Below are 26,436 nucleotides of genomic sequence, written 5' to 3' on the forward strand. Positions count from 1 at the left end.
ATAGCGGAAACAAATATGGGGAAAACAGTTACTAGGGGATCGGGGCGTAAATTCTTAAAACGATCGGCCGGGTCACTACATCCTCCCACACTTAAACGTTCATTCGTCCTCGAACGAGCATAGAGACATACCTGAAGTATTGAAAAGATGAGGGTAACGGCTGCGCATATCCTGCTCGGTCTCCCAAGTCGCCTCCTCGACCAGCTGACCTCGCCACTGAACCTTCACAGATGCAATGTTCTTTGACCTCAGCTTTCGAACCTGCCTGTCCAGTATCGCCACCGGCTCCTCAAAATAAGATAGATCCATATCCAACTGGACTGAACTAAAATGCAACACGTGCGACGGATCGCTGTGATACCTCCGGAGCATAGAAACATGAAATACCGGATGAACCCCTGCCAAGATGGGTGGTAAGGCAAGCTCATAAGAAACCTCCCCAACACGCCTCAATATCTCAAAAGGGACAATAAACCTCGGACTCGGCTTCCCTTTCTTCCCAAATCTCATAACGCCCTTCATAGGTGAAACCCGAAGCAGAACCCGGTCTCCAACCATATAGGAAACATCACGAACCTTCCAGTCCGCGTAACTCTTCTGTCGTGATTGGGCTGTACGGAGTCTATCCTGAATCACCTTAACCTTCTCCAAAGCATCCTGAACCAAGTCTGTGCCCAATAATCTAGCCTCACCAGGCTCAAATCAACCCATTGGGGATCTACACCGCCTACCATATAAAGCCTCACACGGTGCCATCTGAATGCTGGATTGGTAACTGTTGTTGTAGGCAAACTCTGCCAATGGCAAGAAGTGATCCCAAGACCCTCCAAACTCAATCACACACGCACGGAGCATATCCTCATGAATCTGAATAGTGCGCTCAAACTGTTCGTCTGTCTGAGGGTGAAATGTTATGCTCAACTCCACCCGAATACCTAACTCATGTTGTACAGCCCTCCAAAACCGCGATGTGCACTAAGTACCTCTATCTGAAATGATGGAAACTGGAATACCATGCAGACGAACAATCTCCCAAATATAAATCTCTGCCAACCGCTCCGAAGAATAGGCAGTACTCACAGGAATGAAATGCGCGGACTTGTTCATCCGATCCACAATCACCCAAATGGCATCGAACTTCCTCGAAGTCCGTGGGAGCCTAACTACAAAGTTCGTGGTGATCCACTCCCACTTTCACTACGGAATCTCTATCTACTGAAGCAACCCATCCGGTCTCTGGTGCTCATACTTCACCTGCTGACAATTAAGGCACTGAGCTACAAACCCAACTATATCTTTCTCCCTCCGCCTCCACCAATAGTGCTATCTCAAATCCACATCTTCGCGGCACCCGGATGAACGGAATACCGCGAACTATGGGCCTCCTCTAGAATCAACTCCCAAAGCCCATCAACATTGGGTACACAAACTCGACCCTACATTCTCAATACCCCATCATCACCAATAGTCATATCTCTGGCATCGCCATGCAAAACCTTGTCCTTGAGGACAAGCAAATGAGGGTCATCAAACTGACGCTCCCGGATATGATCAAACAAGGAAGACCGAGAGACCACGCAAGCTAGAACTCGACTTAGCTCCGAAAGATCCAATCTCACAAACTGGCTAGCTAAGGCCTGAACATCCATCGCCATGGGCCTCTCTGCTGCTGGTAAATAAGCTAAACTCCCCAAACTCTCTGCCCGGCGGCTCAAAGCATCGGCCACCACATTGGCCTTGCACGGGTATACAAAATAGTGATATCATAGTCCTTCAGCAGCTCTAACCACCTCCTCTGATGCAAATTAAGGTCCTTCTGCTAAAACAGATGTTGCAAACTCCGGTGATAAGTATAAATCTCACAAGGCACACCGTACAAATAATGACGCCAAATGTTCAAGGTGTAAACAATAGCAGCTAACTCGAGATCTTGGAAAGGATAATTCTTCTCATATACCTTCAACTGTCTGGAAACGTAGGCAATCACCCTACCGTCCTGCATCAATACCGCTCCAAGGCCAACCAACAAGGCATCACAATAGACTGAATAAGACCCCGAACCGGTAGGAAATATCAAAATTGGGGATGTAGTCAAAGCAGACTTGAGCTTCTGAAAGCTCTCCTCACGCTCTTTCATCCACTGGAACGGAGCACCATTCTGGGTCAGTCTGGTCATAGGTGCTGCAATAGATGAAAACCCCTGAACAAATCGACGGTAATAACCTGCCAAGCCAAGAAAACTGCGTATCTCTATAGCTAAGGATGGTCTAGGCCAACTCTACACTGCTTCCACTTTCTTTGGATCCACCTTTATCCCCTCCCTAGATACCACGTGACCCAAGAATGCCACGGAATCCAACCAGAACTCACATTTCGAGAACTTTGCATATAATTTCTTCTCCCTCAAAGTCTGGAGCACTATCCTCAGGTGATGCTCATGATCTTCCCTACTCCGGGAATATGCCAGAATGTCATCAATAAAGATAATAACGAATGGGTCAAGATATGGCCAGAATACACTATGCATAAAATGCATGAAGACTGCTGAGGCATTAGTCAGCCCAAATGACATAGCAAGGAACTCGTAATGACCATACTGAGTTCTGAAGGTACTCTTTGGGATATCTGCCTCCCGAATCTTCAACCGATGATAGCCTAAACGCAAGTAAATCTTAGAAAATACACAATCACCCTGTAACTGATCAAACAGGTCATTAATACGAGGTAAAGGATAACGGTTCTTCACTATAACCTTGTTCAATTGGCGATAATCAATACACATACGCGTAGAACCATCCTTCTTCTTCACAAATAAGATAGGAGCACCCCAAGGTGATACACTGGGCCGAATGAAACCCTTATCAAGTAATTCCTGTAACTGCTCCTTCAACTCCTTCAACTTAGGAGGAGCCATACGGTACGGAGGAATAGAAATGGGCTAGTGCCCGACAACAGATCAATGCCAAAATCAATATCTCTATCGGGCAGCATGCCCGGAAGGTCAGCTGGATACACATCAGAGAAACCACATACTACTGGAACAGAATCAACTGTAGGGGTATCAATATTGACATCTCTCACATAAGCTAGATACGCGTCACACCCCTTCTCAACCATATGCTGATCCTTAAGGAATGAAATAACTCTACTGAAAGTATGATCTAAAGTACCCCTCCACTCTACTCGCGGTACACCTGGCATAGCCAGCATCATGGTTTTTGCGTGACAATCAAGAATAGCATAATGGGGCGACAACCAGTCCATGCCCAGAATAATATCAAAGTCTACCATGCTGAGGAATAACAAATCGGCTCTGGTCTCAAAACCACTAAGAGCAATCAAACACGACCGATAAACGCAGTCCACAACAAGAGAATCTCCAACAGGAGTAGAAACATAAACAGGAGAACTCAAAAAATCTCGAGATACGCCCAAGTACGAGGAAAAATAAGAGGACACATAAGAATAAGTGGAGCCTAGATCGAACAGAACCGATGCATCTCTATGACAGACTAGGATAGTACCTGCGATGACAAAATCAGAGGCGGAAGCCTCAGTACGGGCAGGAAGGGCATAGTATTTAGTCTGGCCTCCCCATCGAGGGTGACCTCTACCTCCCCGACCTCCACCTCTAGCTGGCTGAGAAGGTGGGGTAGCGACTGGTGCTGTGATCATAGCCTGGGAACTCTTCGGGGCATGTTGTGGCTGAGAAGTCTGCGGAGGTGCACCTCTCCTAAGTTTGGGGCAGTCCCTCACCATATGGCGTGTGTCACCACACTCAAAACAAGATCTGGGAGGACGTGGCGGCTGTGACTGGCTCGGGCCAGGTCTACTGGACTGACCACTGGAAGCACCCCGCGCAAGAGGCACATTAGATACTAGAGGTGCATAATAAGGCTCCTGAGGTCTAGGTGGAGCTGGAATACCACTGCCAGCTGGAAGAGCTGAATGAACGGGCGACCCACATAACCCCTACCATGAAGAGCTGAAGCTGGGGCACGGGCACCAGAATAATGGCCCGACTCTCGAGACCTCTTGGCCTCCCTCTCCTCTTTGTCCCGAGCATACATACCCTCTACTTTCCTAGCAATGCTTACCACCTGCTGATAAGAAATATCCATCTCCAACTCCCAAGCCAAACTAGACCTAATGCTGGGAATGAGCCCCTCAATAAACCGGCGAACCTTCTCGCGATAGTAGAAAACAAAGCTGGTGCATGTCTAGCCAAGTCGGTGAAACGGACAGCATACTCCGAGACAGTCATAGTACCCTGGCGCAAATGCTCAAACTCTCCGTGCCAAGTATCCCTGAGACTCTGGGGAACATACTCTCTCGTGAACATATCTGAAAACTGAGCCCAAGTCAGGGAAGCTGCCTCATCCAGACTGTCTATCTCATAAGCACGCCACCACTGATAGGCGGCTCCTCGAAACTGGAAGGTAGTGAATGAAACCCCGCTCGATCCTGATATACCCATGGTACGGAGGATGTGGTAGCACTCCTCTAGAAATCCAAGAGCATCCTCTGAGGCTAGTCCGCTGAATGTAGGAGGCTGATACTTTTTGAACCTCTCAAGCCTCTTCTGCCCCTCCTCTGAAGCTACTGCCCCCTCCTCGGGCTGTGCTGGGGCTACCGGTTGTACAAGAATAATCTCTGGGACCTGATAAACAGCACTCGCTGCTCAGGAGTGCGAGTGGCGATAGTCTGTGCTCCTCCCCTAGCCTGAGATATAGTTGCAGCAAGGGGGAGCAACCTTGCTGAGCTAGAGTAGTGTACATAGTCATAAACTGCGCCAGAGTCTCCTGGAGTGCTGGAGTAGTAGTAGTAGACGTATCAGGCGTCTGTACTCTGGCTGGAGCTGTTGGTGGCACCTCGATGGTAGCTCGCGCGGGTGCTCTGGCTGCACCACGTGCGTGTCCTCTACCTCTACCCCGGCCCCGACCCCGGCCTCTGACGGCTCCAGTAGGGGGCGCGGGTGCCTGGTCATCTCGGGTAGCACGTGTCCTCACTATCTGTGAGAGAATAGAAGACAGAAGTTTAGAATTTTGATATCAAAATCTCGCAGACACAAAAATCAAATGAAGTGAAAGTTTCCTAACAGTTACATAGCCTCTCGTAAATAAGTACAGACGTCTCCGTACCGATTAGCGAGACTCTAAATAACCCGCTTGTGATTCATGACTCCTATGAACCTAGAGCTCTGATACCAACTTGTCACGACCCCAGTTCACCCTCCGTGAACTATCGTGATGGCACCTAGTCTCTACGACTAGGTAAGCCTAACAAATGTGGAAAAAGAAACAATTTTAAAAAGTAAGTAATTAAAAACCGAGATAACAAAGTTAAACAATGTTTAAGATGTCGCCTGGCACATAATAGTACCAGAATCTCAATCTAACACTCCTAAAATATGGAACCCCATGAATCACAATCTAAAAGATTACATAATAAGCTCTAACTCCAGAAATTTCCACCAACAAGGGAAATACAGAAAGGGCTATACTAGTACAGAGAATAGAAAGGGACTCTTCGGTCTGCGAACGCGGAAGATATACCTCGGAATCTCTACAAAGAGCCTCTCCTCAAGCTTGATAAGACTGAGTGGAAGTACCTGGATCTGCACATGAAAAACATAACCTCGGTCGGGTAGTGACGAGGAAGGTCGGGGCCCTACTAAGGTTAAAGGAAATACAAGATATAACAGCATAGAATAAGATCTTATACTTAAGTGCAACAGTAAGAAGTAACACACGATAGAAGAACAACAACAACTTTAACAGAGACAAAATAACCACGGAAATAAATATAGCTCAACGCAGAGACAACAACCGGGGATCTCCCAGGATACCGTCCTGTAGTCCCCAAATATAAATATCCAGTGGATCTCCCGGGTGCAGTCCCGTAGTCCAACTCATAATGCGTGGGGATCTACCGGAATCCCGTTCCATAGTCCCAAATATAAATATCCAGTACTGGAAAATCTACCGGGTGCAGTCCCATAGTTCCAATATAAAAGTGCAGAGGGATCTCCCGGAATACAATTCCCTAGTCCCAAAGTAAACATACAGGGGGATCTATCGGGATACCGTCCCGTAGTCCCAAAGTAAACACACAGCAGCAAGAGGAAGAATACTCAATTCAATTCAAATTTCCATACCAAAGTAAAACAGGTATTTCTAGCCTAGCATGCTGCACATAGTCCAAATAAGGCAATTTGAGCAAGTAAAGAAATTAAGTCAATTTAACATGCTTTCCTAGGCTAATAGCAGGCTTAAATTACACACGGTACGAACAGGAAAAAGGAAATCACATTTATAGTTACTTAAAGAATACGGATTTTCAACAATTAGCACAAGTACGCACTCGTCACCGCACGTACTAGGCATCAATTATCAACAAACCAAATCCTAAGGGGAGTTTCCCCCACACAAGGTTAGACAAGCCACTTACCTCGAACTGGCTCCAAAATCAACCCGAAACCATGTTCTTGCCACGAGTGCTCAACTCCAAATGGCCCAAATCTATTAAATTTAATTACATAATGCAAATATAACTTCAAGTAACTGATTCCTCAAATAAATTCTAAGCTAATACGCAAAATTAGGTAAAATAACCAAAATGCCCTCCGGGCCCATGTCTCGGAATCGAGTAAAATTTATATTTTCAGAATCCTCATACTCTCACGAGTCTAACCATACCAAAATTATCCAAATCCAATGTCAAATCCCCAATCAATACTCGAAATTTAGGTCTAAGAACTTTTCCAAATTTTTTCCCAATTTCTCACCCCAAATCCGAAATTAGATGATGAATTCATGTTTAGATTAATGGGTTAAAAGCAAAAAGGAATGAAGAGTCATTACCCAATTGAAATCTCTAAAAATCCTTCGAAACCTCGCTCAAATCCGAGCTCCCAAGCTCTAGTTTTGATAAAAATGGCTAAACCCTCGACTTTGAAATTTTATATTCTGCCCAGATAATTCCTTCTTCGCGAACGCGGAAGGACCCTCGCGTTCACGAAGCACAACTTCACTTGGTCCAGCCTTCCTTCATCGTGAACGCAATGACATATTCCCTCCTCCTACGCGAACGCAGGACCATCATTGTGAACGCGTATAAGACCTAACTGCCTCGCGAACGCGGGAACACCTTCACGAACGCAAAGAATTAAACCTCCACCAGCCCCAGCTCCTCTTCGCGAACGCGTGACCCCACTCGCGAACGCGAAGAAGGAAACCAGAACTGACCTGCTGCAATTTTTCTGCAATTCTCTAAGTCCAAAATATGACCCGTTGAGCATCCGAAACATACCCGAGGCCCCCGGTACCTCAACAAACATGCCAATCAATCGTAAACATCAATCAAACCTGTTCCAACCTTCGGAACGCTCAAAACAACATCAAAACACCAATTTAACGTCGGATTCAAGCCAAAGAACTCCAAAAGCTCTTAAATTACGCTTTCGATCAAAAAGTCTATCAAACCTCACCCGAATGACCTGAAATGTTGCAAGCACGTCATATTCAACACTACGGAGCTACTCCAACTTTTGGAATTCCATTCTGACCCTTAGATCAAAATCTCTCTATCGAACCGGAAACTTCAAAAATTCAACTTTCGGCATTTCAAGCCTAAATAAGCTACGAACCTCCAAAACACAATCCGAACACGCTCCTAAATCCGAAATTACCCAACGGAGCTAACGGAACCGAGGGTATTCCATTCCGAGGCCGTCTTCACACTGCTCCGACTACGGTCCAAATTTTAAAGCTTAAGCTCTCTTTTAGGGACTAAGTGTACCCAAAACACTCAGAAACTCAAGACCAAACATCTCGGCAAAACAAAATAGCGGAAACAAACACTGGGAAAGCAGTTAATAGGGGATCGGGGCGTAAATTCTTAAAACGACCGGCCGGGTCGTTACACTTTTTCCCTTCGTCCAGCTTTTTGCCAATTGGGTTTTTCTGGCAAGGTTATAACGAGGCAGCAACGGAAAGCATACTATGAAAGAAACTTCAGCAATAAGACCTTTAAATGACAAGGCACACAAGCAAGGAACCACTTGTCACGACCCAAAATCCACTAGTCGTGATGGCACCTAACCCAACCCACTAGGTAAGCCAACTAATAACTATTCAATCCAATGAAGTCAATTAAACCATTAAATAGAGAAGTTAACTAAAATTTATACATTCTCCAATGACTTGTAGTACAAATCATAGGCTTCTAAGAATAGAGTTTACAAAACTGAAATGAAGTAAATACATCATTTGTTTGAATAGTACATAAACAGAGTTTTATAATCTAAGGCTACCATGAACCGAAGGCAGCTGCAGCATGAACGCAGGTACATCTTTAAGTCCAGCTCCCATCAAACACAAAAACCTCAGCAGCCAACATCTGCACGCAATGTGCAGAAGTGTAGTATCTGTCACACCTTCTTTTTCCTACACCCCGGAGAGGGTATAAGGGAGTTTTTTCCAATTTAAGTGACAATCGAAACGGGATTATTCATTTAAAATCAGAGTCGCCACTTGGGATAATTTATGGTGTCCCAAGTCACCGGTTTAAATCCCGAATCGAGGAAAGATTTGACTCTGTTATACAGTCTGCGAACACAGAAATCCGGGTAAGGAATTCTGTTAACCCGGGAGAAGGTGTTAGGCACTCCCGAGTTCCGTGGTTCTAGCACGGTCGCTTTGATCATACTTGGCTTGACTAATTGTCTAATTACTGATTTTAGAAACCTATGTGCATTTACCTTTCACCGCTTTTTAATTAAGAAAATTATCTTGAAACGGGCCACGCGTACGTGTACCCGTTTGTTTGGCGCGTCAAAAATCATGCCACGCGAACGTGTCCACAATTAATAATGCTTTATTATAATTAAGAAAGTTTGGCCGAAGTTGTGCGAACGCATATTCCGGTTTCGTTTTTAGAAATCGTAATCATGTCACGCGAACGTGTTCACGATCACAATGATATATTAAACGGGCCTAAAGCAACTACGAGCATTTGTCATTGTTATATCTAAGTTATGAAATTAATACGAGGGCCATGTATGATTAAATTGTGGATGGCACACCTCGGCCTAAGGAACTACATTTAATTAAAGAGGATTATATTAATAACACATTTATTTTTGGAAAAGTTGGTCGAAGTTGCGCGAACGCATACTCCGAATTATTTTTAGAATCGTAATCATGTCACGCGAACGTGTCTACAATCACAACGATATATTAAACGCACCTAGAGCATTCTATCATTTTGTCACTTTATCAGAAAATGAGGATCACTACTATCGGCGACTGAAGCAAAACATCGCCCGTAGTATTAAATCGTAAATTACTCGTTAGACAAAAGGACCTTTCTTGGTATTGATAGCATCCAAAGTTCAGCAACTGTAATCTAAGGCATGTCAAGCTCCACAGAGCTCAAAGTTTAATCCCAAATGATTTAACTGCTTAACATGGACTCCAACCAAATAAAGAACTAAAACATCGTATTAAAATTGAACTCATGATCAGTTACTTTTATCATACATCATTTAAATTCCAACATTCATAAACAAGGGTGAGGAAAATTACTAAAACAAAAGGAATTTAGCACTCAATTTGAGATCAGACACAGAGAGACAATTTAATCGAATATGTGCATATTCATTAAAATTAGACAAACAAATCAATCAATAAAACACCTCCATGAGCTAATTAAATCTGCAAAGGAGAAGCCAACGAAACAGAGATGAACCTGAAGTTTATAGAGACTGAAACGGAACAACAATTACAGCCGGACATCGACACGGCTTCGAACAGAATCAGCGCGAACCAAATCGGAACTTCGGACTGAAACCTTCAACGGTGATCTCCAACTCAATTCAAACTCAAAATTGGCTCCAAACATCAAGTAAACTCCATGGTGCAGAAAACTGAGAACCAAATCGAGAATGGAAAAGACGAAGTATTATTTTTTTACTGTTTTCGATTTCTCTGTTCCTGTCTGTTTACTCTAGCCCTAAGCTCGTTCCCTCACTCTGTTTGTGTGTGTGCGTTTGTTCTCCGGCGGGCTACTGATTCAGTGAAGGTGGCTGGAGATGGGCCTGGCCGACGGGTTTGGGTGGAAACGGCGGAAAGGTTCAGTCGCCGGTGTTGTGTGTGAGGTGTTGCGGCTGTTGGCCTTTGGGGGGTTTGTGAAGACGATGAAGTTTCAGGGGGTGGGGAGGGTCCTCGTTGGTGTGCTCCGGCGAGTTCGCCGCTGGTGAGGAGAGAAGGAGTGAAAGGTCGTTTGGGATGGGGGATGGAGGAGACGAGGTCGGGGGGGGTGGGGCTTTCTCTGAAAACGGCTGCAACTTTTTGATTAGAGATTAGGCGTTATTTTTTGACAAAATTACATAATAATGCACTCCATAAGTTGACCTTGCATTATTTTAGCCCACTTACAAGTTTGCAAATGTGTAGCCAAATATCAATAAGCTTAGATCTGAATTTTTTTAGCCCACTTAGAGATGCCTTCCGATAAAACTTTTCAGAACTCTAAAGCATCCTGCACGATACAATCTGGGTGTGTGGGGAGGAAAAGGGCGGATTCAACAAACCCTTCCATACACAGGTCAAAAACATTTAATGGAGGTTATGAACATCCTGATAGCTTTCTCAGCTTACCTTCTTCACCTATTGAAATCTCCATTCTTAGCTAAGATATAAAGGTCATTGCCTCATCCTTATTATGTCTTTTCTTTCAAGGCAAAAAAAAAATCAACACTGTCTTCCTTCACTGCTAGAAATACGATCCAAACTTAAAAGGGATACCCTGTCCAAATAAGGTCGTCCAACTTATACTAAGATCTGCATTAATCCAATAGCATTGCATTAAAGTCTAGATGCTCATCCATATGGAAGCAATATGCTCATTCAGTGTCAAACCACTCCTGAATAGAATAGCAATAATTATTGCAGAGAGCGGTTTCTCGCATCAGATTTTAACCTATAAGATAAAAGGACATTACACATTATGGTCAGAGAAGTCAGAAAACAGCTCAAACAACAAAAATGAATCAAGACAACTACATCAAATACAATTGAGAAAATTCACAGTACTGATCTGCATTCTGCACAACTACATCAAGTATACTTTGCAAAGAGAAACAGATTCACTTATACAAGGCTGATACATTATTTACAGGATCCAAATATCAAAAATTGCAAGTGAAAATCGTACAAAAAATTCGTCAGAAATGCTTATACACTTTTATACAATATTATACACTTTTATACAAAGAGGTATATTATATATATATATAGTTGTATAAAAGTCTATAAAAATGAAGAGGAGGAGGAGGAGGAATAAGAAATCTATCAGCCTTGTATAAAATAATGTATAAGAGATGTTTATACACTATTATATGTTACTTATACAATATTATACACCATTATACACTATTATACAAATGAATCATATTAATGGAGCTTCACTGGTTCTTCTTCTTCTTTGGGCATCTTCTGAAATTCAACTCAAATCTACCTCAAATCTGCTCTAAATAACTTCAAATTTGAGTTTTGAACTCCCCTTACAATCCCAATCAATTGGTCCAACACCTAATCCAAACAACTAACAAAATCGAAAAATCCAATTTTGAAATTGAAGCTTCGAATGACCTTTAATGGTGACTCCAAAATAGTAATTCTCTTAACTGGTATTTTTTCTTCTCATATTAATAGTGATTATCAACTTTGAATATGGAAGGAGAATTGAAGAATATATATAATGGTAGAGAAACTTTGGGTGCAAAGTCGTGAAAGGGGAAGAAGAAGAAGAACGAAGAAAAGAAAAAAATAGGGTGGGCTAACTGGTGAAAAAAAATTCAGATTATATACAACCTGGGCTATATCAGGTAAGGGCTTCAAATGTGGGCCATTTTTTGATGGACTGTTGGGCCAAGTGACAAGGAGCGTAATTTTCCCTTATTTTTTTAGGTCTTCATTTTTGTTGTGTATTTTTGTGTGTCTTTGTTGATTTAGGTGTTAGCCTATATGTAGAGTCTAGGTTTAGGTTATTTGTTGTATTTTCAGCTTATTGCTCTTAGGTCCTTTGGGTATTTTTTATTTGTTTTTTGTTCCAAAGAAGAGTCTAGAAGGGACAACCGTGTGGGGAGCCAAAGGTTGCTGGCCTATTGGGTATTAGACTTAATGGGCTAATCCGAATTGGGCCTAAAAATGGGTCGTTTGAACCCAAATTTTATTCTTTCTCCGCGAACGAGCCTAAAAACACGATCTCCTTTATTAATTAATCCTACTTAAGTAAAATAACCATTAAAATAAGACTGGCTGTTAAAACAAAACTATTTTTGGTATTTTTCAAGATTAAAAATGACTACAAAACATTAATGAACCTATTTTTTGCAATTTTTATTTTCTTGTAATAAAATAAAGTAAAAGAGTCAAAATTAGTTGAAATAGTGATATTAGGCCTAAATTAAATATTTACGTGCTAAAATATAAAAATCTTGGGGAGGGTCAAAAATCACATGTCTATAGTATCAGTACAACCGATCCCATGTACTGGTAAGTAACAAACCTAACCTTAGATTGAAAGTAGTGACGAGCTGGAACGTGGCCGGTTACAACACCAATAGCCAACAATAATGCATAACAATGTAGAGCATATAAATAAGGAAGTAACTCAGAAATTAAATGCTCATCTTTTTCACAATTTTTCAAAAATAGTTTCCGTTTTTCAAGAATAACAGTGAAAACCCAAATCCTTTTTCGAAATCGTCAAAATATATGAGATAGTTTGAAAACTATAATTTTTCCAAAAATCCTTTTCACAATAAATAAGATGTTTCATTTGCTTTCCAGATAGCAAGTGTGAAATACCTTGCTATTTATAGTTACACCTAGGGAACAAGGTCCTAGAATTAAGCTCCTCTTTAATGACAATTATGAGGACCATTGAAGAATGTGTAGCGGTGGGCAGTGATGCCATATTCTCTGTAACGGTTCACGCACTTTGTCACGACCCGGATTTCCCACCATCGGGATCGTGATGGCGCCTACTCGTGGTAGCTAGGCAAGCCAACTTATTTACCTTTTCATCACTAAACAATTATTTTAACAATTTATAGCATCAATATAGAACATGAAATTTACTAAGAATAATAGCGGAAGTCTGATTTATAAATCTGAATCAAAACGCGGAACAGTTAATAATAGCCTCTACCCAAGATATGGTGTCACATCACTCACGAACCACTAAGAATATACTAAATACAAAGGTCTGAAAGAAACATAGAAGCTGTCAGTCTCGAGACAAGGAGGCAACAGTCTAAAAGAGAACATAAAGAAGAGACGTCGGGCCTGCGGACGCCTGCAAGGCTACCTCGGTCTCATGATAATGAAAGTCTGTTCCCGTACTAATGCTGCTGCTGCTCCTCAAAACCTGGACCTGTGCAAAAATGCACAGAAGCGTAGCATCAGCACAACCGACCCGCAAATGCGAAGAAGGGGAAATCTGGGCCAGATCGCAAATGCGATCAATCTTTCGCAAATGCGAAGAGTGGGAAAATGGGTTGTAGTCGCAAATGCGACGCCCTTGCTCGCAAATGCGAGAGGGCCCAGATCGCAAATGCGATCATTACTTCGCAAATGCGAAGTCTGCATTGAGGCCCAGTGTTCGCAAATGCGAACTGAAATCTCGCAATTCCCAGCCCTGTTTGGTTCGCAATTGTGAACCCAGGTTCGAAATTCCCATATCCGAGGCCCAGCAAATTTTATACTTAGTCGAATTTTCATCACTTTTCACCATTCTTTCAAATCCCAAACACCATAGGCGATTTTTCAAGAGCAAACTTCATCCCAAATCAATTGTAAGTTGATTTTTACTCAATTCTTTCAGTCTTTAACATCATTAAACATGTTTTTCACTTAAAAATCAAGGATTTTCATGGGTGAAATTGGGGTTTTTTTTGGTAGAACCTAGGTTTTCAATAAATTGGGGAGTTAGACCTCGATTTGAGGTCCGATTTCAAAACAAATTACATATTTGAATTCGTGGGGGAATGGGTAACCGGGTTTTGACCACGTGGGCCCGGGGGCATTTTTGGAATTTTTGGAAAATCCGTCGGACAACTTAATGTTGTGATATATTCTTCATTGAATGCTACCGGATGGCGGCATTTATTTTGTCTTTATGAGTATCATTCTCTTTGATGACAAGCAAGATCATTGCCTTTGAGTTTGGCTATCTTCTATCTTCGGTTCCACGTGTCGTTTTCTCATGCGATCGTTAAATAAGAACAAATTCTATCCCATACAGATTTATTGTATATCTATTAAGAGATTCATTGTATGGTAAAATCTCTCTATAACATCATCATTTTTTCCGATATTTTTTACTTTTATAGCGAATAGTAATTGTACATGTATAAGAGCAGTTGACATTTAAATGTATTTTGGCTATTATAAAAAAAATATTCAAAAATCAAATGTTTTTCCTTTTTTAGTTATTACATATAAAAGATAAAAAAGATTATTCAAATTTAAATATCAAAATATATGCTTATTTTACTAATTAAATATTAGAAAAGAGAATATTTTATAAAAAATTCATAACTAAACGTGCAAAGATTTAAACTCTAAGGCACACATTTTAAAGCTACTACAAAATTAAATTCTTTCAAGATTGATGAAAAATTCTATATTTTAGCTTGCATAGATTTCAATCTCCTACGACTGAATACTTAAATTGGTGAAGATTTGTGTTCAAATTTTCTGCAAAATAGTTTCTGATAACTTTCCTTTGAAGCCAAACTTATCATCGATAATCTTAGAAATTCTATGTGGCTATTATAGAGGGATAATTTTACAAAGAAAATTACCATAAATATGGATGTTGTCGTTATAAGTAAAAGTTATAATAGAGAGATAAAATATAATATAAAAAGTCCATTCTGAGTAAAATTCAGCTTTTATAGTGAATGATAATTATATAAGTGTTTACCCTTAAAAGGGTACAGTTGAATTTGTAATATAGTTTATAGGCACTTGGGTTAAGTTTACCTGATTAATAAGATGATACAGGAAATAAAATAAAGATAATTAAAGAAAGAAAAAGCATGGACTTCGAGTTGATCCCCCCGAAATAATTAGAAAGCTTAATAGCAATTGTATAAACCTTTGTAAGAATGAGAAAAGAATATCAGCCTTTGTAATACAAGTATTTTGTGTCCTTCAATGACTACAAATGTTAATATTTATAGTTAATTTTGAGGAGACAAAATTCTCAAATCATGTTCTTCTTAAAGTGTATAAAACCCCTCTTAATGGGCGCATAACGTTTAAAAACAAATGTTATGATTTTCCGTAACAGCTGCTCCTTTAATGTTGTCTTCTCCAAACGGTACCTTACTTTCAAACTCTCTTTTACGACCTTTATGCCTTCGGAATTTACACAATACCAGTCACATGCATGTTCGGTATCAACTATTTACTGACTCATCTCCACCTTGTCATTACTGCCACGTGTCTACTTGATAAGCATATACTTATAAACTGTCAATTCTACCCAATATATATAGTCTTTCTACTCTCTGGTGAGTCAACTTGATGTGACCGGAAAGTAGATAAGACCTTCTCTTTTCTTGTCGGAAAAGTTCTTGAACCGTTTGTGAAACTTGAAAGGGCGCATATTTCTTTGCATTTAATGAGCCGAACACGTGTTGTCTCGTGCTTCGACAAATAGTTGCGTCAGTTACCAAGGTAATGATGGCTTTATATTGAACCGCCTATAAACTTTCTCCATTTTCTCCAATTTCATCTTTCACTTCTTCACACTTCTTCATCAAGCCTTCTCTTTCTTAGCAAACCCTTCAAATTCGAATACCACACTTCCTTAATTACTACGTATTCTGATATTTCTTTCCCTGATAACTCATCTTCTGCCACTAAACAATACAGCCTTATTTTGACTTTATCTCTACTTTCATCCACCAGTGTCGGTACTTGTATTGACGACGGGCAATCCAAGAAAAGCAAGCCCAAGAAATCTGACGTTGGACCTCCCATAACAAACACAACTATCCCTTCTCAATGTTCTTTCAAAAAAGATCTCCAGGTCCAAAAAGAATCCTCTGACCCTAGCAACGATAGAAACATTAGTTGGTGAATATCCTTCATCTATTCACCTGGCCAGTTTTTCCGCCGTAAAGGACAATTGTGATTGGAAGAATATTGAAGTTTTGGCCCCCCTTGAAGTAGAGAGGGTAAATTTTAGCAAACCATAGTATATTTTTATTTATACATACCATTTTACCCTCAGACTTGGCAGAGCATAGACCCAATTATTCTGGAACATTTCCGGAACTACCAAGTTTGCTTGGTTGAAATGGGTTAAGCCATTTGGCGTACAGTAGCTTCCCTCCTATACCTGTGTTCTCGGACACACGAAAACCTCACCCTTGTACATCTGATCCGCCTTTATGCTCTTAAGATTTTTCGATGAGGCGTAATCAAATTTAATAAACGCGGACACAATGCCATCATTACCAGTATGGATGATGACAATGACCATGATTGGACGGAGAGATTTGTTGTTGTCGCCCTACCAACATCAGCATCCCCTATCCATGAATCTTGGAACTACACTCGTAAGCTTTCTCAAGTATCTCTTACTGTGTTATTCTCAAAGTATTTTCACTCTCTCTTAAATTTTCCTTCCTTCTATTTTATCCGCCCTCTAGGTTCTCCCAGTAGTAGAGAATTTTTTAATACATTCACACCGGATCTACGCTTGTGGAAGGAAATCTCAATAAAGAAAAATTGGAAGGGCGAAGATCACGGTGAGAAAAGCTTCATCTTTACCTTATTGACACATGCCTCCATACATTAATAGATTGCTTATTTTACTACTTCAGGCCTTCCAAGGGGATCATCTGGTTGCCCTACTATTGAGGTTTTACTTGATCTGAAGGTAGCTCAACAGCGGTTTCAAGAGGTCCTTGACCGGAAAAGAGCTCGTGATGTAGCTCTTGTTTCTACTGAAGGTGTGTCATTGATCATTCCCCAAACCAAGGAGAGGAAACCAAAGATGAAGCATTCGTCTAAGACTGAGGCTAAAGAGAAGCCACCGACCATAGAGGAGATCTCGACCGGACACAATGGTCATTGATGAAGAAGAAATCAAGGACAATACCAAAACTGTTTCTCTTCAAAGAAGAAGAAAAAAATACCAATAGCTCCATCGGAGGATGTGGAGGGGTTATTTTGAGAGTATGAATTGGTTGATTCTCACTTCCGAGCTCTGATTGTCCCTAATAATTAGAAAGGCTATGCTTTAGGTGCTGCCCTAACTTCTTCTCCGCCACCGGCACCTGTCTTTCCACCGGTCTCCATCGAACAAGATCAATGTGCTTGTTCCCCTAATCACCCGATCAGGGGAACATAGACATCTTTCCGACTTTCATCCGAAATCCTAACAGTAAATGTGTTACCTTTATAGTTTCAGAAGAATGCTACTTACTCTCCAAACCGATTGGGGTAGCCAACTACTTGAAACCTATGGCTTTGAATAAGGATTGGAGAAAAATTGATGCTCTCTCTGCTGAATGCTTAATCAACAACATCATGCATCTCTCTGCTCAAGGATCATTCATCTTCCTCTCCTCTTCTTTACACTTACTTTTTACCATCTTTGATAATTTCAAAATTAACCTTACAGACTAACCTTCTTGTCTCTGAGAGTTTGCAAAAGATGATACTGGTCAAAGAAGCGCTTCAGCCTGAGAGGGATCAACTCACTGAGCGTCTTCCTATTCTAGATGCCAAACTTTCTCAGACGGGCGAACTTGAAGCCCGACTCAGAAAGTAAGGTCCTTACATATAATTAAAACCTATAAAAAGGTTTCCCTCGGCAGAGCACCGTGGTGTATGGCTAAAACATTCAAGTAACTTAAAAGGCTTCGCTTTTACCAAGTATTTCAAAGCCTAAGCAACTCAGAGTTATTATCAAAACTGGGCCTTATTCGGGCTTCGGGGAAGCGATTACTCTAGGATATGTCCATTTTTATGCTAAGTCTTTAATGACAATCTTCAAATAGGAAGTTGCAAGAAAATACTAAAAAGTAAATGACGCTATATAGCCAAAAGAAAAATTTTATTTATTCCAAAAATATTTACACAGGCACGATAAAACAGCCTCAAAAGAAAACAAAAATAAGCTAAGGCATCTCCGCCTAATCTTCACCAGAGCTCGACTCAGCACCGGAACCCTCGGACTCATATCGCTCTTTTGCCTCGGCCTCAAGACTCTTGGCCTCTTCAATCTCGGCCGATAGATCAGAACCCCGAGCGTGAATTCCTCAAGGGTCTCCCTCCGGGATATCCACTTTACATACTCGGCCTTTGTTCTTAAGCGGGCCTCAGCTATTTCCATGTCGGTTTTTCTTTTGGGCAAGCATCTCCTTGACATCATAGGATTCAATCTAAGTCGCCTCTAACTTGGACTTTAGAGCGGTATACTCCCGGTCGAGGTTGTCCCGTTCCGAAATGGCCGAACCTAGTTGAGCTCGGAGCTCATCATTTAGCCGAGACCATTTGTCGACCTTTTCCCTCTTCATCCGGAGCTAGCCCTTGACCGATGCCAACTCCTCTTTGCTGGCCTCCTTTTCCAAGGCTAGAAGGTCCATCCTGCTCCTCAGCATCTCGGTCAAAGCTTTGAGCTCATTCATCTCGGAAGCTTTGAGCTCATTCATCTCGGCCCGGAGCTGGTCAATCAGGTCTACCTTCTCCTGGACCTGCAAGGTTGCGTCGTTGCTACTATGATCAACCTCTCATTTTTAATCCCAAATATCCTTACCTTCTCAACCAGTTCTACATGCTCCCGTTTCACGAACGAAGCCTCCCTTTGAGCTTTTTCTAGCTTATCTTGGAGGATTGGGAGATCCTTGAGGGCCTCGTCTTTTTTGCTCGTTGAGGGCCTTGTACATATCCTTCTGCCAGACTTGCTCCTTAAGCTCAAATTCGAGCTAGATGACTTCCATCCAATACTGATGGAAGCTTTCATGATGGAGCACAGAAGCTTGAGAAAAAATTGATGAGATCATGAAAAGACGTTATGGTTGAACGAACTATACAAAGGACACAAAAGGAAGGGAAACATACCCGGTTCAGTGCTTTTTGTGCCTCGTTGAAGAGTCCCGGTGTGCTCACATTGTTCATCCTCGCCTGATCCTCTTTAGTCACCAAACAACGAAGGTAGATAGCCATTCCAACGGGTCCGGACGGCACAGGTATCCACTGGGATCGTAAATACGATCATTCTTTTGCGATCGGGATCCACACTCGGAGCAGGGAACTGCTTCACCAGCTTCTGGCTCGAGCTCGACCCATCTGCTTCCAACGGCACGTCCTATTTCGGGATGTCCAGGTGACCAAACCTGAAATAATCCTCCAGTGCACCGATGTCCACACCCTCAAATAACATGTTGAGGGCCTCGTCCCTGGCCCGGGATGTCTAGTTGGGTTTCTCTTTGGGCTTGAGCCTCATCAAATAAAGACTCTATATGAGACAATGACTCTATAATATCAATAACACCGACGGTTTCACTCGGAGCAGGAGTAGCTTCTCGAGATGCTGTAGCCACTAGTTTTCCTTCGGGCTCCCGAGCCAAGGAGGGGTCAACCTTCTAGTCACTCCCCCCGTCGTCGCCGTCTCCTCTTCATTGACAGCCGGCCCATGCACAAAGAACTTAGATCGTCATCTTCAAGGTAATCCCTGATTTGGAAAAAGGGAGTTGGGGCCCGATACCCTGGCCCCGGTACTCTTCTTGTTGCTCCTTCGGACTAGAACTACGACCTTCTTCTTCGTGGCCTCGGTGTCTGCATTCGAGGAGCTCGCAGATTTCCGCTTTTTCTCCTCCTTTGTTGCAGCTTCAGGCTGTCCCGAAGCGGAGAGTTTATCGAGTGATGATGGGCCTCGTTATTGTCTAATGCCCCGAGCTCAGTGGTCTTGGGCAAATCTATGAAAGAAAGAAAACTTAGTCGAAATGACGGATGAGTATGAGAATAGACTTGGTCGGGAGGAGCACTCCCATAGGAACGGGCCTCCCACTTGCCCTTTGAGATTTTGCACCATTCGTGCGCAGAATATGATAGTTGTTTGCAGATCTCCTCGACCCACTCGTTGAAGCGGGGAACTGCATTGGGAACTCGGGAAACCGTTGTACGGTGGTAGAAGCAAGCAATAAGAAAAAAGAACAAAAGAAATTCTAAGTACTCAAAAGGGAAAGAAACTTACGGGCTAAGTTCCTCTTTTCAGGGAACGGTAAGAATTCAGAGGAATGAGATCCTCGGGTTTTACTCGAACGAATCTCCCTGCCAACCTCGATCCCAATCTTCATCGATGCTACAAAACGAAGCTTTACTTTCCCGACGAAGGAGCTTAATTAACCCCTCTCGAAAAATTCGGAGACTGTAGAGACGAAGCAGGTGGTCGATGGTAAATCCAGGTGCTTCAGTGTTGTTGACAAAATGGCAGAGGAGGATTACTATCCTCCAAAAGGACGAGTAAATCTGCCCGAGGCAGACCTCCTACCTTTTGCAAAAGTTAGGGATTATGGGATCCACCGGGGCAAGTGTAAAGGGGTAAATGTGAACACTTAGATACCCTTCCATAATAGTAGTAATATTCTCATCCGGACCAGGGTCGACCACTTCTTTGCCCTCCCAATTGCAATCCTCCTGAACTGTAGGGAGCGTATCCTCGGTAATAGAGCATATGTACCTCCATACCTCTTTGCCTCGGTCTTGTTGGATGGTGGCTTTTTCGAACTTAAAGTCGTTTTCAATGGAACAGCCTCCAGGGATGAAGTTCTTCAGGGGAGGTTCCGGGGCCACCTCAGCATTCGTGGACGGGTTAAAAGTTGGAGGGACGGTCTGTTGAGGTATAGATTTCGAAGTCTTCGCCATCAAATTATGGGAAATATGAAGATTTGAAGGTGAGGATGAAGATTTGAAGATGAGGATGAAGATTTGAAGGTCAGAATTGAAAATTTAAGTATGGCATATGAAGATTTGAAGATGGGAAGATGACAATATGAAGATATGTGGAACAAAGTACGAAGATTTGAAAGGGTTAAGAAAAAGTGAAAAGTTTGGGGGTAAGTTAGGGAGTACTGGAATCGGAAATTGAAAAGTGAAAAAAAGGGAACAGAGCTTTTAAAGAGAGGGAATAACCAATGCGTGACATTTCGTATTCGAGGGCAGTCAAGCGGCGGCTGACACGTGTTTGAAGTCAACGCGGCTGATGGGATGTTTCGCTGGCCCGTTGACTCGGTTATAGTGTATGGAAGAAGGAATCGGGGTCAATTAGTCGCTTTCCGTTGCTCCGATAAATCTGCTCCCCGAAAATTGAGGGAACTATCTATCTACGGGTAAAATCGGGGGAAAAGTTTTCCCCGATTCCCCGATAAGGAAACAAGAGGGAAGCACGGCTCGACACCACTACAGGCAAAGCCGAAGAACCCCTCGTATCGAAACTCGGGAGGAGTGAACGATGTATCTGGGATCGAGCATGGTAAAATAAAGGACCCGGACCGAGAAGAGTTTCGAAACCACGGGAAAAGGAGGAACGGTTAGGCATGACAATTAGGGGCCATAATATTCGCCCTTAACCGGATATTACGGTGCGAATCCCGTCCGATATTAACTGCGGAACAGCATTTACCGTATAAAGAAGATTATTACCTTATTTAGACATGTATTAGGACAAAAATTCTCCTACTATATAAAGGGGAGAGTTTCTTTTATTTTGACATGTTGTTGACACGAAAAACAAAGCAATAAAAGTTTATTTTCGTCTTCTAGCTATTACTCAAAGTGTTATTCGGTTATTCTCTTCTTTAATTGCAACGGAGTTTATATCGAGGATCCAATCAAAGGCTGAATTTCAGTATTCAACTTAAGATCTGACTTGATCATCACATTACGATTGGTTCGACCGTTCATTTTTTCTTTAATTTAATTACCTACTATTTTTTTATCAATCGTATTGAATTAAATCACGTATCTTTTAAACCGCGTGCAAATTTAATTGTTACTCATTTTTTTAGGATAAACACATTCAAATATGCGAAAGTTAAGCTTGCTTAAAGGTTGGATTGACCTTGGGATCTCGATAAAGCCTTCTTCTTAATGATTTCATCTTCCAACTTCCCATGAAACTTGTTTAAAGAAAGAAAGAGGAGAAGTCGAAAACTTCCATTTTATATAATACATATATGTGCATAGTGCACGTATACATTGTTTTATTATAAAATATTTACTCGTATTTACTATTTAAATCAACCTAAACATATAAGTCTCTAACATCACTCGATCTTAACTTGCATCTTCTGTGCTCATGAGAATTATTAAACCACTAGTCAAGTTATCCGTGCTTCGCGCGATAAAAAAAAGGGGAATTTTTTCCTTCATATACCATATATGAAACTTTATTACCAAATATGTGCATAGTATCTAAATTACCCGCCTAGTCCATATTTTTCCTACAATTTTTGTACCATTCGTTTATTAGGAGTTAATAGGGCAGAATTTTCCCTTAATCATGCGCTAAAAATCAGGAAAGTATCTTGGGATTGATTGAGTCTACATTAAAATTCTGCCTTAATCACCTGCGAAAAATCAGGAAGCCATTATTGAAGTAAATATTCTTCCAGATATTTTCCACCATTGATAGCCATTAAAAAGCTTGAAAGCTTTGAATTCAAATTTGGGTTTTCAAAAATCATTATTTGTGTGGATTGGGTGTTGTTGAAAATAATCGGGAATATGGTTTGGAGTTTATATCTCAATTTTGAGGGGGTTTTGGTGAAGATTAGACTTGGTTTTGACTGAATTTCAGATTGAAACTCGAAGAAGAAGAAGAAGAAGAAGACAAATTGTAGATAAATTGTAGATAAATTATCGATAAATTATAGATTATTTGTATTCTGATTGTAGATGCTTTATTTTCTGTTTTCACAAATAAAAACGGCTAAAATTTCTACAAATCTTCTGAAAAAACGCAATTATGTCAAAAATCACAATTATGCTACAATTGGATGGGAATTGGGATATAAAAATTTAATGTACCCAGTTTGTAGATAAATTGTAGATTATTTGTATTCTAATTGTAGGTGCTTTATTTTCTGTTTTCACAAATCAAAAACGACTAAAACTTCTACAAATCTTCTGCAAAAAACGCAATTATATTGGAAATGTCAATTATGCTACAATTGAAATGGGAATTGGGATATTAAAATTTAATGTATCCAGTTTGTAGATATTTTGTAGATAAATTGTAGATTATTTGTATTCTGATTGTAGATGCATTGTTTTCTGTTTTCACAAATCCAAAACGACTAAAACTTCTACAAATTTTTCTGCAAAAAATAGTCTATAATTTATCTACAATTTATCTATAATTTTTCTACAATTTATCCACAACACATACTATTTCCCGTGTGTCAGACGCAAAATATGCAAAGCATAAACTTGCAACAAACTAAACACCTTTTCGCAAGCTATTTGGCAAATGGACTATGACATTCTACATCTAGAGAACAATTGTTTCAGATAAAAAGGGAAGCACGATGAAGTAGCATAACATTTCCCCTTGAAATATATGGGATTAGTTGTCAAGGTATTCCAGAACAATTGTTGAAAGAAACGAAAGGAGATCTAAGCCAACTTTTCTAGATAAGGCTATGGCACTAAAACAAAACACCAGATCCAAACATCACAGAGAACTTTCTTCAAACACTTTTTTTATAAGGTTTTTCAAACACGTTATATGCATAAGAGTTATCAACATAGGATCACTCAATTGCAAACTCCAAAAAAAAACGTACATAAATATTGCGTGGGCCCTACTATTTCGTACGTACAAAATTGCAATTTCCATCTCTGTATTTTTTGAGAAGAAGGAATGGAGAAGAGGAAGAAAGGGGAGGGGAAAAACGAGGCAGGTCTTAGGAATTAGGGGGATAGAGAAACAGTGGGATATATGGACACCTTTAACATAATAGACTCCTAATATAACTCAACTAACTCAATTACATCATCATTAACCTGTATTTGACGCGAATATGCTGAAGATTTTTCCCCGGACGATAAATAGAACAAAACAGAGCATCACCGAGTTTCAAATCCTTCCCTTTTCTGTTGATATCGTTCATGGGTGTCTCTGTTTTCAACCAATAAAATTCGAGATTCATCTATAGTGCAAAAACATATGAATACATACTGCAAATACATTTGAATACATATATACTTCAGAATACATAAATAATATTAATTAAAAAAATATATGAATACATTCATGGAATACAGCGAGACAGTGAATAGAATGAAATACATAGAATACAGCGAGATACATTGAAATACAATAAAAAAAAAGACAACGAATACAATGAAATACATAAAAATACAACGAGATACATTGAAATATATTAACAGAATCTTCAAGTTGCTCAACCCCAAACTCCGTCGTCTTTGTTCAAGAACAACCCTAATGTCGTCTCGTTGAGAGGGCCGCGATTCTGACTCGAAACGCCACTGTTCCCGTTTCGATCAAGAACCCAGTCTCGTTTCGATCTGTACTTGGGAGAAGTAGTTCGCCATGGAGTACAAACACCAACAAAAGCAATAAAATCTTCCATCACTTTAACACGCTTTGCAATCGCAGTAATGAGTTCGTGCGGCAACTCTGCCCAGTTCGCCATAGCAGAATTGGGTGGTAGATGAAGGAAGATATAAGGCGGCTTCTAGGGCAAAAATAGCAACAGGAGGATTGTAATGCTTCTAGGGCTGTAAGGATTACAAGACAAAACAATTCGAGGGGATTTATTTAGGAGCAAAAATCTATCAATTTTAACACTTACCACAGCTTTGGAGCAAAAAAATTTGAAAATTTTGCGAGAATATGGAGATGAATCAGTGGAGAATCGTGGTCGTATTCATGGAGAAAGACTGGAGTTGAGAGAGAGAAGGTGGAGAAAAATCTGAAAGAATGAGAGAAAAATAATACAAAGCGTATTTTATGGCTTAAGGGTAGGAGGTGATCATAAATAGATATTTGGCTATAAAAATTAAAAGGTAGCTATGAAATATAATTTTTTAAAGGGTATTTATTTAAAATAAATAAGGTATCAACCTTTGCTATAGGAGGTAACTAAACTCTTTTTTCTGGGACATATTTTTGGGCCATATAATCCCTGGGCCGAAAAAGGGGCCTAAGTAATACTGATCCCAAAGAAAAGGTAGTACATGTATTGGGCTCAGTGAATGTGAGACTGCCCACCCTCAGCAATGGGGCAACTGTATCTAAACTCAGTTTTGGGGTCACAATTGAAATTATACCTACTCTGCACAAAAATTTCATAAAATTGCACGGGGCGCCCTATTTGGTCGCCCCTATTTAACCTATACCCATATTTTTAAAATTATTTAACATATACCNATATATATATATATATATATATATATATATATATATATATATATATATATATATATATATATATATATATATAAAAGAAGCACTGTACTCTGAATTGATCTTGTGAAAGTACAATCAGACTTAAGAAAGACATAATTCGATGTATTGATTTCTTTGTGAACATCCAAGAGCTTATGAGGTTTTCGAGATTATATTACTAAATTAAATAGAGGTTTAAAACGAACAAACAAAAAAAGATTGAGGCAGAAAATAAAGAAAACATATATTTGAATCAGTCGATACCAATTTTATGCTAAACAATACGTAAGAAGAACAATCTTACCGATGGCATCGCAACTCACTATCAGAATTTTATCTCCTGAATAGCCAAAAAAACTCATTTTTGTTAATTCTTTCCCCCGCACAAATTGACTCGGTAACAAAGCCGGGGGAGGATACATACCTTACAACGCTTCTGAAATTTGGATCAATCAAATCCTTATAGTGGATAATGTCTATGATATGAGTGGCTTTGGGGTTTTTTTCTTTTCTGATTTGCTTATTTGTACATTTAAAATTCATCCAAGGTAATTGAGTGACCTTTCATTGGCTGCTACTTTAAAGCTTCATAACGGAATGTGTCTTTAAAAATTGAAACGGTTGTGCCTTTTATAATTGACGGTTAAACTTTTTAAGTATTGATCTAGTAGATAGCAACAAAAAGAAAAAAGGAAGAAAAATAGCAAAAAAAAGGAAAAAGATAAATACCAATGCTAGTCAAAGAGATGTGTCACCTCAGTTTTCTATTGCCAATAGATTCTCCATAATAAAGATCAGAAGATAATTTCTTTAAAAAAGTAATAAGATTCAAAGTATTTACAAATAAGCAAAAATGCAGAAAAGAAAAAGGTATTTTCATTATTAAAAGCATTTTAAGAAAACCCAAAAAAAAAAATTAAAAGGTAA

At 40.4% G+C, this 26,436-nt stretch overlaps 1 long non-coding RNA gene across 1 annotated transcript; it reads right to left on the reverse strand.

Annotated features, from left to right (window-relative positions):
* On the reverse strand, positions 13,331-26,124 carry LOC109223003. Its single transcript, XR_002067496.1, has 3 exons — positions 25,934-26,124; positions 25,814-25,849; positions 13,331-13,443 (listed from the first exon to the last, which is right to left on the reverse strand). It is a non-coding gene; the product is annotated as an uncharacterized LOC109223003 (long non-coding RNA).

Source organism: Nicotiana attenuata, chromosome 2 (genome assembly GCF_001879085.1).
Source record: "Nicotiana attenuata strain UT chromosome 2, NIATTr2, whole genome shotgun sequence".
NCBI classification, from domain to species: Eukaryota; Viridiplantae; Streptophyta; class Magnoliopsida; order Solanales; family Solanaceae; genus Nicotiana; species Nicotiana attenuata.